This window comes from Xyrauchen texanus, chromosome 46 (assembly GCF_025860055.1).
Source record: "Xyrauchen texanus isolate HMW12.3.18 chromosome 46, RBS_HiC_50CHRs, whole genome shotgun sequence".
Classification (NCBI taxonomy): domain Eukaryota; kingdom Metazoa; phylum Chordata; class Actinopteri; order Cypriniformes; family Catostomidae; genus Xyrauchen; species Xyrauchen texanus.
The window spans coordinates 22771764-22785720 of NC_068321.1; the positions used below are offsets into that span (position 1 = coordinate 22771764).

Here is a 13957-nt window from a genome sequence, read left to right on the forward strand (position 1 = left end):
TCCACCTTATAGTGGATGACAGCCGTGCCTCCCCAGGCAGTCCTCCGGCCCCTGGTGGACAGAACAGGGTAGGGGGTCAGGGCAGGAGCCCCTCCCCGTTCGCGGTCAGCTCTTGACCCTGCTGAGTTTTAGCAGCTGGTAGGGGTCTCCTCCGCCCCTGGCAGCGGCCCTGACCGCTCCAGGTGGTCAGCTAGGAGCCCCTCTTCCCCTCGCAGTCGGTGGCCGTTCCCCCACTCTCAGGCGGCCGGGCTCCTCCATCCCCCGGAGGATGGCCGCGGCTGCTCCGTTGAGGTGGATGGTAGTGGCGAGGACTCTACTACGGCGCATCCCTCCTCCTTCCCGGGTTTCACCACCAGTGTAACAAAGTTCAATGGAATTATTAAAACTAGTTTAACAATAAACTTAAACAAAAAGACATGACACATTCAGGGCAGCTGAATGTAACTCTCTCTCTCTCTCTCTCTCTCTCTCTCTCTCTCTCTCTGGTTGCCTTTATCCCTCTCGGCTTGATCAGCATGATTAGGGGCCGTATTGCAACCAGTTGCATCATTAACTATTATATATTTATGATACATATGACTCTATCGGTCTGATTGTGAATTACTGCAGGCAGGATGACATATTCCAGCAGCTAAAATCCCACTTAAAGACTGCAGCTAAACACCTGAGCAGCTGAATTCTGCACATCTGTCACTGCTACTGGAACAGCATGCTAAGAGTCTAATCCAGTTTACGATTTGCCTGTTCGCTAATCCTGTATACACACACATGCAAGCTAAACACCTGAGCAGGTGTATATATATATTTATATATACTCTGAATTATTCTGAATATCTTGAATATCATGAATATATTATTCATGAAACACTAGCAAGCAGAATTAATTTCTTCAAATAATTTGCAAAAGCATTCTTATGTAAATTGAATTGAATTGATTACAAAATTTTACATAAGAATGGTTTTCCAATAAGTTTCTTCAACCAATGGGGTGAAAATAGGGTCAAATAGTGATTTATAATGACACTGAACTCTTTTCTATTGATACTATTTAGTATTTCATAAAATATAAAAATACCTACAATTACCATTTCCCTTCCGACTTGAATGAATAATTTCACAGAGTTTTTCCGCAATGCATCCTTTGTGGGATTGCCTTATTCACAAAGGATACACATTATTTAGTTACCTTCTAAGGCAGCATCATTTTTTGGAACAGCCCTTGTTTGTAGCGCACCTATGAAGAGTTGTTCTGTGCTAACGCTAACCCTGAAAATAATTAATCTGCAGTGTTTTTTTTTTCACAGGTTATGTACAGAATTTACATAACATATATGCAAAGACATCAATGTTTCTTGACGTAGACTCAAGAGGACCAGCCATCGCCTCTTCCTCACCCTGCCCCACATTAAACCAACACCTGTCTATGAAAACACATGCGCTGTTTTCTTTTTCTTCTCTCTCATTTCCTTCTCAGAATAAATATAAAAGAGTGACACTTTGTTGAACAGTGAATGAGTCATGAGATAGACTGCACTGAGAAACATACTCATATACACATGCTCACAAACTCTGAAATACACACGCATGCAGTGTAGGATGTTTTTTTGTGCATATTATACAACAGTATTCATCACTCTGCTTCTTATAAGGTTACCTGTGTGGCGGATCTGTGTGTGCGAGTGTGTATGTATGGCATCCACAAACACCCAGTAAACATAGTCTGACAGGTACATTATCATGTAAACTTAGAAAGTCACTCTGTGTTCATTAGTTTTAATCATGATGCAGCTTAAGGAGGTCTAATTAACCTGGAGAAAGCTATCTATTAGCATTCTCATTCATCTCAATGACAGCTGCTTGGCTGGTATGCAACTTAAAACATTTTTGAGCAAATTCACCAGAGCCGTTAATACCATGTGTCTGAACGCTCTGTTTAAGGAACCCTTGCAGATGCAAGGCAAACAATCAATTTCCCAGCATGCATCCCACCTTCATGCTTCCTTCTCCAGCACACAAATGGTGATTATAGCTTCAAAATGCAATCTCATTCCTGTATAGAGTTGATCAGTTGTAATTTGAAAATTCTGTAGCTACTGGGCTCAGTAAAGCACTCTCTTTATGAATCTAAAAACAAATTTTCACCTGCATATAGAAACAAGTCAATTTAAAGGGATAGATCACCCATGAATACAAATTCTGCCATTTATATAAAATTATCATTAACATGTTGGAGCTTGAGAATCACCAATAAATCTACTTTGTATTGAAAAAGCAGTTTGGACATTTTGTCTAACATCTCCTTTTGTCAGAATCTGTTCAGCCTGATCACATTAAATTTATGTAACAATGGCATCATTGTTGCAAACTAAAATTACGAGCTTCATTAAACGTTTGGCTGCACTTTCCCAGTGAAATGTCCAGCGGAGGGCGCCAAAAACGTGTGAAATTATGTTGTAATCAGACACGATTTTTAGGGGGAATGTTAAGTGAAGGTTTTAAAGAATAAATCGTACCTCCGTAACCTAAAAATGTTAACTAAACCTAACCAATAGTGTCCTAAAAGATAAATGAGAGGTGAACAAGACAGACCTCCTTACCCTTACCCTTAACCAACACCTAAACCAAACTGACAGTGTCCTAAAAGATAAATGAGAGGTGAACAAGACAGACCTCCTTACCCTTAACCAACACCTAAACCTAACCGATAGTGTCCTAAAAGATAAATGATAGGTGAACAAGACAGACCTCCTTACCCTTAACCAACACCTAAACCTAACCGATAGTGTCCTAAAAGATAAATGATAGGTGAACAAGACAGACCTCCTTACCCTTAACCAACATCTAAACCAAACCGGTAGTGTCCTAAAAGCAAATTCGACATGAAAAGCACATTTACTGAAGCAACCATGCCATTTCTATTACAAAGACTTGCAAGCTTGGTAAGGCTGACATTACATTTATTTGATGAAACTATATTGAACTGACTGGCGGTCTGATGAGATTGCTACCCGAACCGTCAGATCCTGCCAGAGATAGGAGGCAGTGGGCGAGGAACCTGTCACCGTGAAGGACGGGACTCAACTGGTGGTGTTGGGGAGGTGGAGGTTGCGGTGTTGGCACACGGAAACAGCAAAGAGGTACATTGAAAGCAGGCTTTTAAAGCAATGGCTAATGTATGATTGGCTAGGAACTAACTAGATAATGGTGTGATGATGTACAGTTGCGAGTCTCTTCCGAAACACCAGCAGAAACATGTCAAATGACACATTTCGTGAAAGGAATTTAGATTTCACACATATGCTGTGAGAAAATGCTCTTTTCATCAACTTGAGAAAAGTTCTTCTTTTCGTTCAAGTGATTTTAAGTCAGAACACATTAATGTCTTCAGTATTGATCAGCTAAGATCCAAATGCCAGACAGCAAAAATCCAGCTAAAACAAGCTTAAAGTTGCAGATGGTTTCTAGCTGGTCAGTTATAAGCACTAGCTGGTCCTATCTGGCATAGATGGTCGATCAGCTGGATTACAAACTAGTAAACCTGATTTGACCTGGTAGACCATCTTGGTCAAGGACTGAAAGAGCACCTTAGAGCCAGCAAAACAAAAACAGCTAAAACTAGCTTAAGGAGAAAGATGGTTTAACATGGTAACAAGCAGTTCCAAGCTGGTAGATCTAGTTATGACCTTGTAGCCCAACTTGGATCAGCACACAAACCTGCTAAAACCAGTTTATGGAGGAATGGTTTCAAATCTTTCTATTTTCATTTACTAACGAGTCTGAAGCCTTCCTTATATGGCGTTTCATGCAGGTAGATTATGATCATTGTGAATGTGCGTGCACGCGCACTCTATTTACGAACTTTATGAATTCACTAACATACACAAGTTGTCCTAACAAATCTGGGGAGTACGAAGCATTCGTAAATACAGCGGAAAGTTTACGTGTTTTTAATATATTTAATTTAATATATTTATGAAATTTCATGAATGTGGCTGTAAAGGGATCAATAGAAAGGAGGCGGTGACCCGGCCCCGCCCTCCGCCCTGTCACAGTGGCCCATTATTTACACTCGATATACACTCCAAATCACTGAGATCACATTTTTTCCCTATTCTGATGGTTGATGTGAAAATTGACTGAAGCTCCTGACCCATATCTGCTTGATTTTATCAATTACACTCCTGCCACTATTGGCTGATTAGATAATCGCATGAATAAGTAGGTGTACAGGTGTTCCTAATACAGTCGCAGTTGAGTGTATAATGTAAAATCATAGGTACGAAGTACATTTTTGGCTCATGTTTTTTGTGATTTTTCAGCAGCTTCTAAGGACGAGAGACTCATAATTTAACATAATCTATATAATGAAATAAATTGAAAGGTTTTCTTTACAATGATACCAAACAATTGATCCTCCTTGTTTTTTGTGTCGAGTCGTAAGCCTTACATTTTGGGTATGCCACGGAAATCTTTAAAAACACCCTCAGAGCTTAAAGGGTTAATTCTCATGAATATAATGGCACAATGGAAAAACTCTTAGTGGTTCATATTTATATAATTGTAAAGTACATATGAATACCTTAACATTTAAATAATACATAATTATTGTCTGCATTATATGGTTGTAAATTTGATTTTTGGTTGGGAAAGTGTATGGAATTGGTTGGGAATGGAATTGGTTGGGAAAATATGATAAGTTGTCATAAAAATAATGTCACAATGCAAAAACTAATAATGGTTCATTTTCTTTAAGCAAAATGCTATTTAATATTTATTTCTTTAGATCTTGCGGTAAAATATAACCTAGATCTGTTCTCGACAGGTTTCGTGAGATTCACCCAGCAACCAATAACCAGCTTAACCACCTTTAGCTGGAATTATCTGGTTTCTTCTTAACTGGGAGCAGCCACGACTTTTCCCTGATAGCAGCACCTAATCCTGCTCTTCAGAAAGCCAAATCCTTCCTCTCGTCTTCCTGTGAATTCATCAGGGAGTTTGTGAAGTGGAAATTGATCTGTGCCTTCTGCTCTAATATGAAAAGACTCTAAATTTCACTATGTCATCCATCAACAATCACAGAAGTGTGTGTCTCCGAATAACTTTCTGTGAGTCGGTGAGTCAGCTGGGCCTTTATCCTTCTCATCTCTCTTACTCCAACTGGAAATGGCACATAACAGGGATGTCACAACACACGCATCTGAAAATGCATTGCTGGCATTTTTAAGACAACATATATATAGTTTAAATTAAAAAAATGCATCCCAAAACCACTGCTCCACCTTTCTTCAACCTCTTTAATACTGGCTTCCAGGGATATCATCCACACACACACACACTTAGGTCAGTTTTCACCAACAGTTTTGTGACACTCTCGGTCAGGCTCATGAATTGTGCTGTCTCCAGGCATCTGCTGAACGCCACACACTCATCCTCTCATGAAACACGAACCCTCGGCTGAGATCACATGACATGTGTAACTCCACCGCCTCTACAACGCTGTCTCTCCTTCTTTTCCTCTCTGAATCACACAAACCCCTGCTTGCTTCTATTTTAGTAACAGCGAATCGATCTAAAAAATTAAGAGAGGAGGATCATCGACACAAATCGATCATACAGATCACACGAAGAACCACAAAACACCACTTACACCCTCCATGGGGTACTGTGTAGGCCAACAACGCACTGTCTGCATGAATTCTATAGTATGTAAGTAGACATCTTAGGTTCACAATGCAAGGCTCCCTCGCAATGCACTCATTCCTTGGTCTGGATGTATTAGGTTATTTAAAAAAAAACTCATGAAAATACACATCCACACAAAACAATTACTTTAATACACCTTGGATATGATGATTCTATCTATCTATATATCTATCTATCTATCTATCTATCTATCTGTCTGTCTGTCGTATCTATCTATCTGTTTATCTATCTATCTGTCGTATCTGTCTATTCTATCCATCTATCTATCTATCTATCTGTCTGTCTGTCGTATCTATCTATCTATCTATCTGTCTGTCTGTCGTATCTATCTATCTATCTATCTGTCTGTCTGTTTATCTATCTATCTGTCTATTCTATCTATCTATCTGTCGTATCTATCGATCTATCTGTCTATCTATCTGTCTGTCTATCTATCTATCTGTCTGTCTGTCTGTTTATCCATCTATCTGTCGTATCTGTCTATTCTATCTATCTGTCTGTTTATCCATCTATCTGTCGTATCTGTCTATTCTATCTATCTGTCTGTCTGTTTATCCATCTATCTGTCGTATCTGTCTATTCTATCTATCTGTCTGTCTGTTTATCCATCTATCTGTCGTATCTGTCTATTCTATCTATCTGTCTGTCTGTCCTATCTGTCTATCGTATCTATCGATCTGTCTGTCTGTATATCATATCTATCGATCGATCTATCTATCTCTGTCGTATCTGTCTATCGTATCTGTCTGTCTGTCTAGCTATTGATTTATCTATCTGTCTGTCTGTCCTATCTGTCTATCGTATCTATCGATCTGTCTGTCTGTATATCATATCTATCGATCGATCGATCAATCTATCTATCTCTGTCGTATCTGTCTATCGTATCTATCTATCTGTCTGTTGTATCTGTCTATCGTATCTGTCTGTCTGTCTATTGATTTATCTATCTGTCTGTCTGTTGTATCTATCTTATCTATCTGTCTGTCTGTTGTATCTATCTATCTATCTGTCTGTCTGTCGTATCTGTCTGTCAGTCTGTCTGTCTAATCTTTTTTTGAAGAAAATGCTATAAATGTTTTTCAATTTTCAACAATTTATGAAACCAACGTGGACACAAAGTGTTTTTTAAAAGATTTATCATTTTTATCAAGTCGTCATTTTTGAATGTATAGCACTTTTCGCAACACAGATCATTTCAAAGCAGCTTTACAGAAAATTATGCATTAACAGAAAATGAAGCTGTAATATTTGTAATGTCTTAGAGTCATAATGGTGCGCTTTAATAAAAAAAACACGATTGTAAATTGTACCTTAAAATAAATAAATACATAAATAGATAAGTAAATAATATTTGTAATATATAGACCCCCAGTGAGCAGACTACAGACGACTATGGCATGGAACACAAAACTCCATAAGATGTTGGTTAATGGAGAAAAATAACCTAGGGGGAAACCAGACTCACTGTGGGGGCCAGATCCCCTCTGGCTATAATGACAACATTATTTATGTGGAGTACTAATCTTGGTAAGTGAGTGTTAAATGTTTTAACAAAAAGATTTGTATGAACTATAAGATTAATGACTAAAGTCTGTTGAAGTCTATCCTGAATTAACCGTGGAAGTGCACACAGATGCATTGTCCTTTGTTATTTAACTGATGAAGGCTTTAGTTGGTAATTCCTGTATTATCCCTGTATTCCATTTTAAGAGTGTAATCCATTTTTATCACCTCAGACAACCTTATTTGTCAGTGTCCCAAATATTACAATGGACAGGAAAATTATGCCCTAATAAAAGTAAAAATGCCCCCAAATATCAACTCTGTGGATAGATAGGCAGATATCACCTCTTAATAGAAAATGCAACTCCTGACACTGGTATGCAACAACTGGTGCATAGAGGAAATCAGATTATATAGAAATCTTAAAGGTACAGCAGCAAAAACAGCCTTACACAAACTAAATATGTGGACTTCAGGGGAAACACAAAATATAGAATATGTGCCCTTTAAGGATAGCTATGCCATACACTCATCTCCATCGTTTTATTTGGCATGAATGATCACATGAGGCTCTGAGCTATTGTGGTTCCTCTCATGTAGATGATCTGGAGTAACTGCTGTTGTTCTCTACATATTTACTGCACACAGTAAATCCAGCAAGTCTTCTGCTGATGAATAAAGAAATCCAATTAAAGAAAGCCTTAGCCAGGAAATGCTTACCTCAGCCCCTTTAACACGCACACTCGCTTTAATCTGAGCTTTAAGCAGCACTGACACTGAGCATCACTGTTTGGCTCGACCATCCTGTAGAATTTACAACCACTGGGAACTATAGCTCACAAATGTCAATCAGCCGAAGATATACTCACACACATACATACAGTAAGTATACACACTTATACACATCCATTCACACAAACATGATGGGTGTTGCCATCTCATTCAGCAAGCAAAACCAGCTGCTGAGCTGCCATCGATCTATTGGCCTGAGAGGAATACTGATCACACACACACACACACACACACACACACACACACACACACACACCACACACACACACACACCACACACACACACACACACACACACTTTGCATACTGATCCACTACTCACACAAGAAAAAAAACATTAGAACACTTTAGCCATTCGAGAAGCACACACACACACACACACACACACTCTCTTTGACTCAGATCTGCATGTTGGCAGAAGCACCGCCCATGAACATGCATGCACATTAAGGCCCGGAGAAGTTCCCTTCTTCGTGCAGGGGTAAAAAGAAGTTCTAAACAGCCGAGCAACTGTATAATGTTTGCAATGATTCAGACACCCGCACACGGTTGTGGGAGGCGTTTAGAAGCACATTAAAATATGAGGATGCCACATGTAAAACCTTAAATAATGTGACATTAAAATGGGTTATGACTTTATGCCTCATTCTATGAGTACAATTGACATGAAGTCTGTAAAATGGGCTTTTTTAGATTTGAGTATATTTTTGGAGTAGATTTGATTTCTTTTGTAGACTAATTAAACAAAAAGAAAAAAGTTTTATACCACTGTCTATTTTAAATATGTTAGTTAATCGCAATCTTGGTGGCTGTGACTCAGGTGGTAGAGCGGGTTGGCCAATAATCGCAGGGTTGGCGGTTCGATTCCCTGCCCACATGACTCCACATGCCGAAGTGTCCTTGGGCAAGACAATGAAACCCAAGTTGCTCCCAATGGCAGGCTAGCGCCTTGCATGGCAGCTCTGCCGTCATTGGTGTGCGAGTGTGTGTGTGAATGGGTGAATGAGTCACAGTGTGAAGTGCTTTGGAAACAGCGAAGGTTAAAAAAGTGCTATTTAAGTGCAGACCATTTACCATTCATTCCTCATTCAAGTAGATAGGAGCTGTATCCATAGAAAATAGCTGCCCTGGAGCATTCCTAAGATGGCCACAGAGTGGACTGACTTGCCTTAAGAAGAGACTTTGGCCACAGTACAAGCACCATTTGAAATCTTTTTACATTTATGCATTTGGCAGGCACTTTTATCCAAAGCGACTTACTGGCCAACAGAGCTTGTTAGAGAGCAGAACTCCCGGAGCTACCTGGATTTATGTGCCTTGCTCAAGGACACAATGGTGGTCAAACTGGCATCCTTTCTGCTATCCAGTTCTGTGCATTAGCCCATTACGCCACCACCAGCACCACTCAGAGTAACAATAAAAGTACTGTCCATGGGCAAAATACAAACACCACTCACTGTCCAGAGCAACAGGTTCCACCCAGTCTTACAGCTACCTGACATTTCAAGGTTGTTCTGTCAGAGTCTTCCATTATAATTAACATTTACACAGCAGGTCAAGAGCATCTTCTTGCTGCAACACTAACAAGCTCTGTCGGCTTGTTGCTGCCAATTCAGTGTAAGAACATCCTCAGAGTTATCACAAAAACATGAATCCAGAATACATTTATCACACATAAAAGCTGTTTCATGTTGTTTTATGGAGATGTCTAGAACGGTATGTAATGTCTTTTTAAAAAATAATATGACGCTGCAACGTATCTGCTGGAATATATCACTAACACAATGAGAGAGAAAGAGAGGGAGAGTATTACATTGATACTGCACAGGCAAAATCCTGATTTCAAAATAATTCAATTTGGGTGTCCTGCGCCTGACTGTTCTCTAAACAGACAGCCATTTAAATTGAGGCAACTAAAGCAAAACTAATGGATACAATAATAGTTATTCAGCAGGGCTTTTCTCCTGGGCAAAAAACATTTCATTTAAAGATTAGCAGTAAGCTGCTCTATTGCTCTCTCTCACCCTGACAATGAGACGAAAGTGATTTGACTTTAAAAAGCCAGAGGTGAGTGAATGTGAATGTGTGAGACATCGGAAGTAATCAACTAAGATTCAGAGGGTTGGGAATGGAACTTAAAAGGAATATTCCGGGTTCAATACAAGTTAAGTTCAATTGACAGGATTTGTGGCATAATGTTGATTAACACAAAAAATCATTAAGACTCGTCCGTCCTTTTCTTAAATAAAAAAAAAATAAAAAATCAAAGTTACAGTGATGCACTTACAATGGAAGTCAATGGGGCCAATTTTTGGAGGGATTAAAAGCTTTAAATTTTATTAAAGGACTTTCTGTTAAAACAGATCTATTATTTGAGCTGTAATGTTTTAGAGTTTGGGTTTGTTGACATTACTTAGTCATTTCAACAAAGTTGGTGATTTCATCACACTAAAATCATGTTTACATGCATATTGTTTATGTCTTGTGGCTAAACTTTAGAAACCGAGTATTTTAATGTTTACGGATTGGCCCCATTCACTTCCATTCTAAGTGTCTCACTAGAACCCATATTTTTGCTTTTGTTTCATGAAAAGGAGGGGCAAGCCAAAACTTATTTTTATGCCACAAAAGATTTTGCTTTTTAAGCCTTTCTTTTGTACATACACCATGTTTTCTGCAAATTCACCACATTATCTTTTCTGCCACCATATTTATCATAGTCCAATTCGTTTATTGAACCATGAAAAACATAAACAAAAGACATTGTTAAATTCTAATTGTACTTTAAACTACATGAACAAAGTAATAAAATTACGAAGTGATCCATTTTTTTTATTTAACCACCTCCCCAAATATAAACATTTACTGTCTCCAATGGCTCCATTTGCCATCACGCACGCATCCATCAACAGAGATGGAAAATGACTAATAGCCTACAGATTAAGAACAATTACAGTATAAATATAAAGTCTCCGAGACGTCTTACAAGTCATCTGCCTGTTGCGGGTAGATGAGCAAAATTTCCAGCATATGAAATACACTTTGAGGAGGAGCTTGCGAACCGGATTCAGCCTCGGTGCATTTTGCGGGTGGCTGGTGATGGTTTCCCACCCTGGCCACTGTTTAATATATTTGCCGACTTCCCAGATCCATGATTTTGCCATTTCCCGATATTGTCGATCATCATCTGTTTGCAATCAGTTCAGATGCTTCTCACAAAAGCAAAGCCTCAAAAACATTCTCTCACTGGTCTCTGTAGGGGTTTCCAATAAAACAGAAAATGCTGAGTGAACATCTTCCAAACTTCCGAAAACCGCACATTCACTGAGGTGGACAGAAACAGTCTGATGTTACCATTATAACTACTGTCAATTTGAAACAATTTTACACACAGCACATCAAGTTTTCAACTTGAAAATGGCCAATCCTTTTTAGCAATGAGCATATTCGGTCTAGATTCTGAGGCCACGCCCACACAAATATGTTTGAAAATATATTAAAGGGATAGTTAATAAAAAAAATTAAAGTTCTCTGATCATTTACTCTACCTCATTCCATTTCCAGATGTGTATGACTTTCTTTCTTTAGCAGAACAAACGAAGATTTTTAGGGGAATATCTCAGCTCTGTAGGTTCATACAATGCAAATAAATGGTGGCCAGAACTTTGAAGGTCCAACAAGCACATAAAGGCAGCATAAAAGTAATCCATGCGACTCCAGTGGTTAAATCCATGTCTTCAGAAGCGATATGATTAGTGTGGGTGAGAAACAGATCAATATTTAAGTCCTTTTTTACTATAAATTGTCCTGCCTGACAATAGGTGGCGATACGCATGAAGAATGTGAATCGACAAAAACAAAAAATGAAGAATGTGAAAGTGGAGATTATAGTAAAAAAAGGACTTAAATATTGATCAGTTTCTCACCTACACCTAGACAGAAAGTCATACACAGATTGGATGGCATGAAGGTGAGAAAATGATGAGGGAATTTTCATTTTTGGGTGAACTGTCCCTATAATTTCGCTGCATTTATGTCTCTCGTCCACACTAGAGGGACATTTTCCTCCACAGTGTGTTTTGAAAATGCTCTTCATTACCACACACACTTTGGAAAACCATTATTGCATTGGTGTATATAATAATAATAATAATAATAATAATAATAACAATAATAATATGTTTATTTGATATAGTTCCTTCTTAAAAGTCAAGGTTGCTTTACAGCATGAGAGTACAAAAAAATTTATATATTAAGAGTCAGAGAAGCATAGGTCAATATGTTTTGAGAATGATTTTGAAATCATGTATATATGCTGAGCGCAGTCGATCCTGCAGATTACACCCGTACCAGCGAACACAGTGCAAAAAGCACATTTTTAAGGCTCAGTTCATACCAGTGCAGTGAACATATACATTAAAGTTTGCATGCGGGTGAGCACATTTTTACATCAAATTATGCTGCTTAAAAAAAACCCTGAGCCTTGTATTCCATTTTATTTGTGTGTATGCAACGTTTTTGTACATGAAGGCCCTGAATTTATAACTCACACTGAGGAAGTGATATCTGGACCAGTATTTGTGTGGGAAACCTATGAGCTCCTGTGAGATTTATATGAGCTACAACAGTGAATCAAAAGAACAGCAGGCATAACAGATAGCCCACACAAACAAAACCCAGAGCCAGCTGGGTTTGAATTGCCCAGACTGATTTAATATTCGTTGTTGCCACAGACACTAAAGCACCTGACACACCAAATCTTCCAGTAGAAATCAACTTCACTGAATGCTTACTGTTCATAAAAGACCACAGGATAGCCAGTCATCCTACAATACTCAAAACCCTACCTTGAGATGGCCCTACTAGGTGCCTACTCGATCCAACAATTTCAAAACCAATTCTAGGACACCTCTGGTGGGATGGTTGCAGTTTATCTAGCACTAAAACTAGAAAACACATCACAAAGACTTCTCCCTGTGTGGTGAAACTGCAACCATTTGCCATATAACTCAATGGCAAAATCATTAATCCAGAAGGAAGCTTCATAGACAACACATATTGACCCTTTAATGCTCGCTGTTGGATTGTCTGGGATTCTGGCAGCATCATAATGACTGAAAGAGTTCTAGCAAAGATATAACTATAAAAACTAGATATATGAAGCATATATTCCAATTTATTACTGATAGGCTATTATTAATTACGTTATGGCGTCATTGTCAGATGCTATTATTATTAATTAAAAATAATAATTATTATTATTTATAATTATATACTAATACATAGACCTAATACATATTATAATGTATTATTTATTATATGAATTATATATGAACACTTCGGAAACACATGCAAACACGCGCGCGCGCACACACACACAAATTAAAATCGGAAGCTTTCTGAACTTACAGCATTGTTCTGTACCTGCAGTAACACAAACACTGGTATTTACATCTCATAAAACGCAACGATCCGTCCAGAAACGCCTCGGATTGTTTCATATCGAGCGAAGTATCCGTGTAATGAAATCTTAATAGAACCACAGACGACCAGCACACATTTGCACCTATAAACTCTTCATATGATCACAGACATCACCATATTCTTCATCTATCGGCTGATCGATGAGCTGAAAGAGTAAAAAAAATTCTGAGATTCTCCGTCTGTCCTTTAAAATCACAGCAGTGAGTCGATTTCTCTGCCGTCTGCAGTCTGGACTCACCCAGCTCGAGCACACACATAGACGCTCTGCACGCGCAAACACGCACACGTGAGCGCGCGCGTCTCCGTTCGCGTTCGTCCAGGTATCCAGTCTCTTTACGCATCCGACTGTCTGTGCGAACGAACTAACTGATGCATTTATCTCTGTATTTGTGTGTGTGTGTGTGTGTGTGTGTGTGTGAGAGAGAGAGAGAGAGAGAGAGAGAGAGAGAGAAAGATGGAAAGAGAGAGAAGGAAA

The 13957-nt window shown here is 38.8% G+C and overlaps 1 protein-coding gene across 5 annotated transcripts in view; it reads right to left on the reverse strand.

The window, feature by feature from the left end:
• The window catches only part of LOC127638652 (leucine-rich repeat and immunoglobulin-like domain-containing nogo receptor-interacting protein 1), a 102238-nt gene that overhangs the window by 10938 nt on the left and 77343 nt on the right, over nt 1-13957 (reverse strand). The window contains exon 1 of one of the 5 annotated variants that reach the window (XM_052120269.1): nt 13423-13810. The exons of 2 other annotated variants lie outside the window; for them this stretch is intronic. The gene's annotated coding sequence lies outside the window, so the exon portion shown is untranslated. Of the gene's footprint in view, nt 1-13407; nt 13811-13957 lie in introns of those variants that run through there. 2 more of the 5 variants (XM_052120271.1, XM_052120273.1) reach the window with 2 other exon arrangements.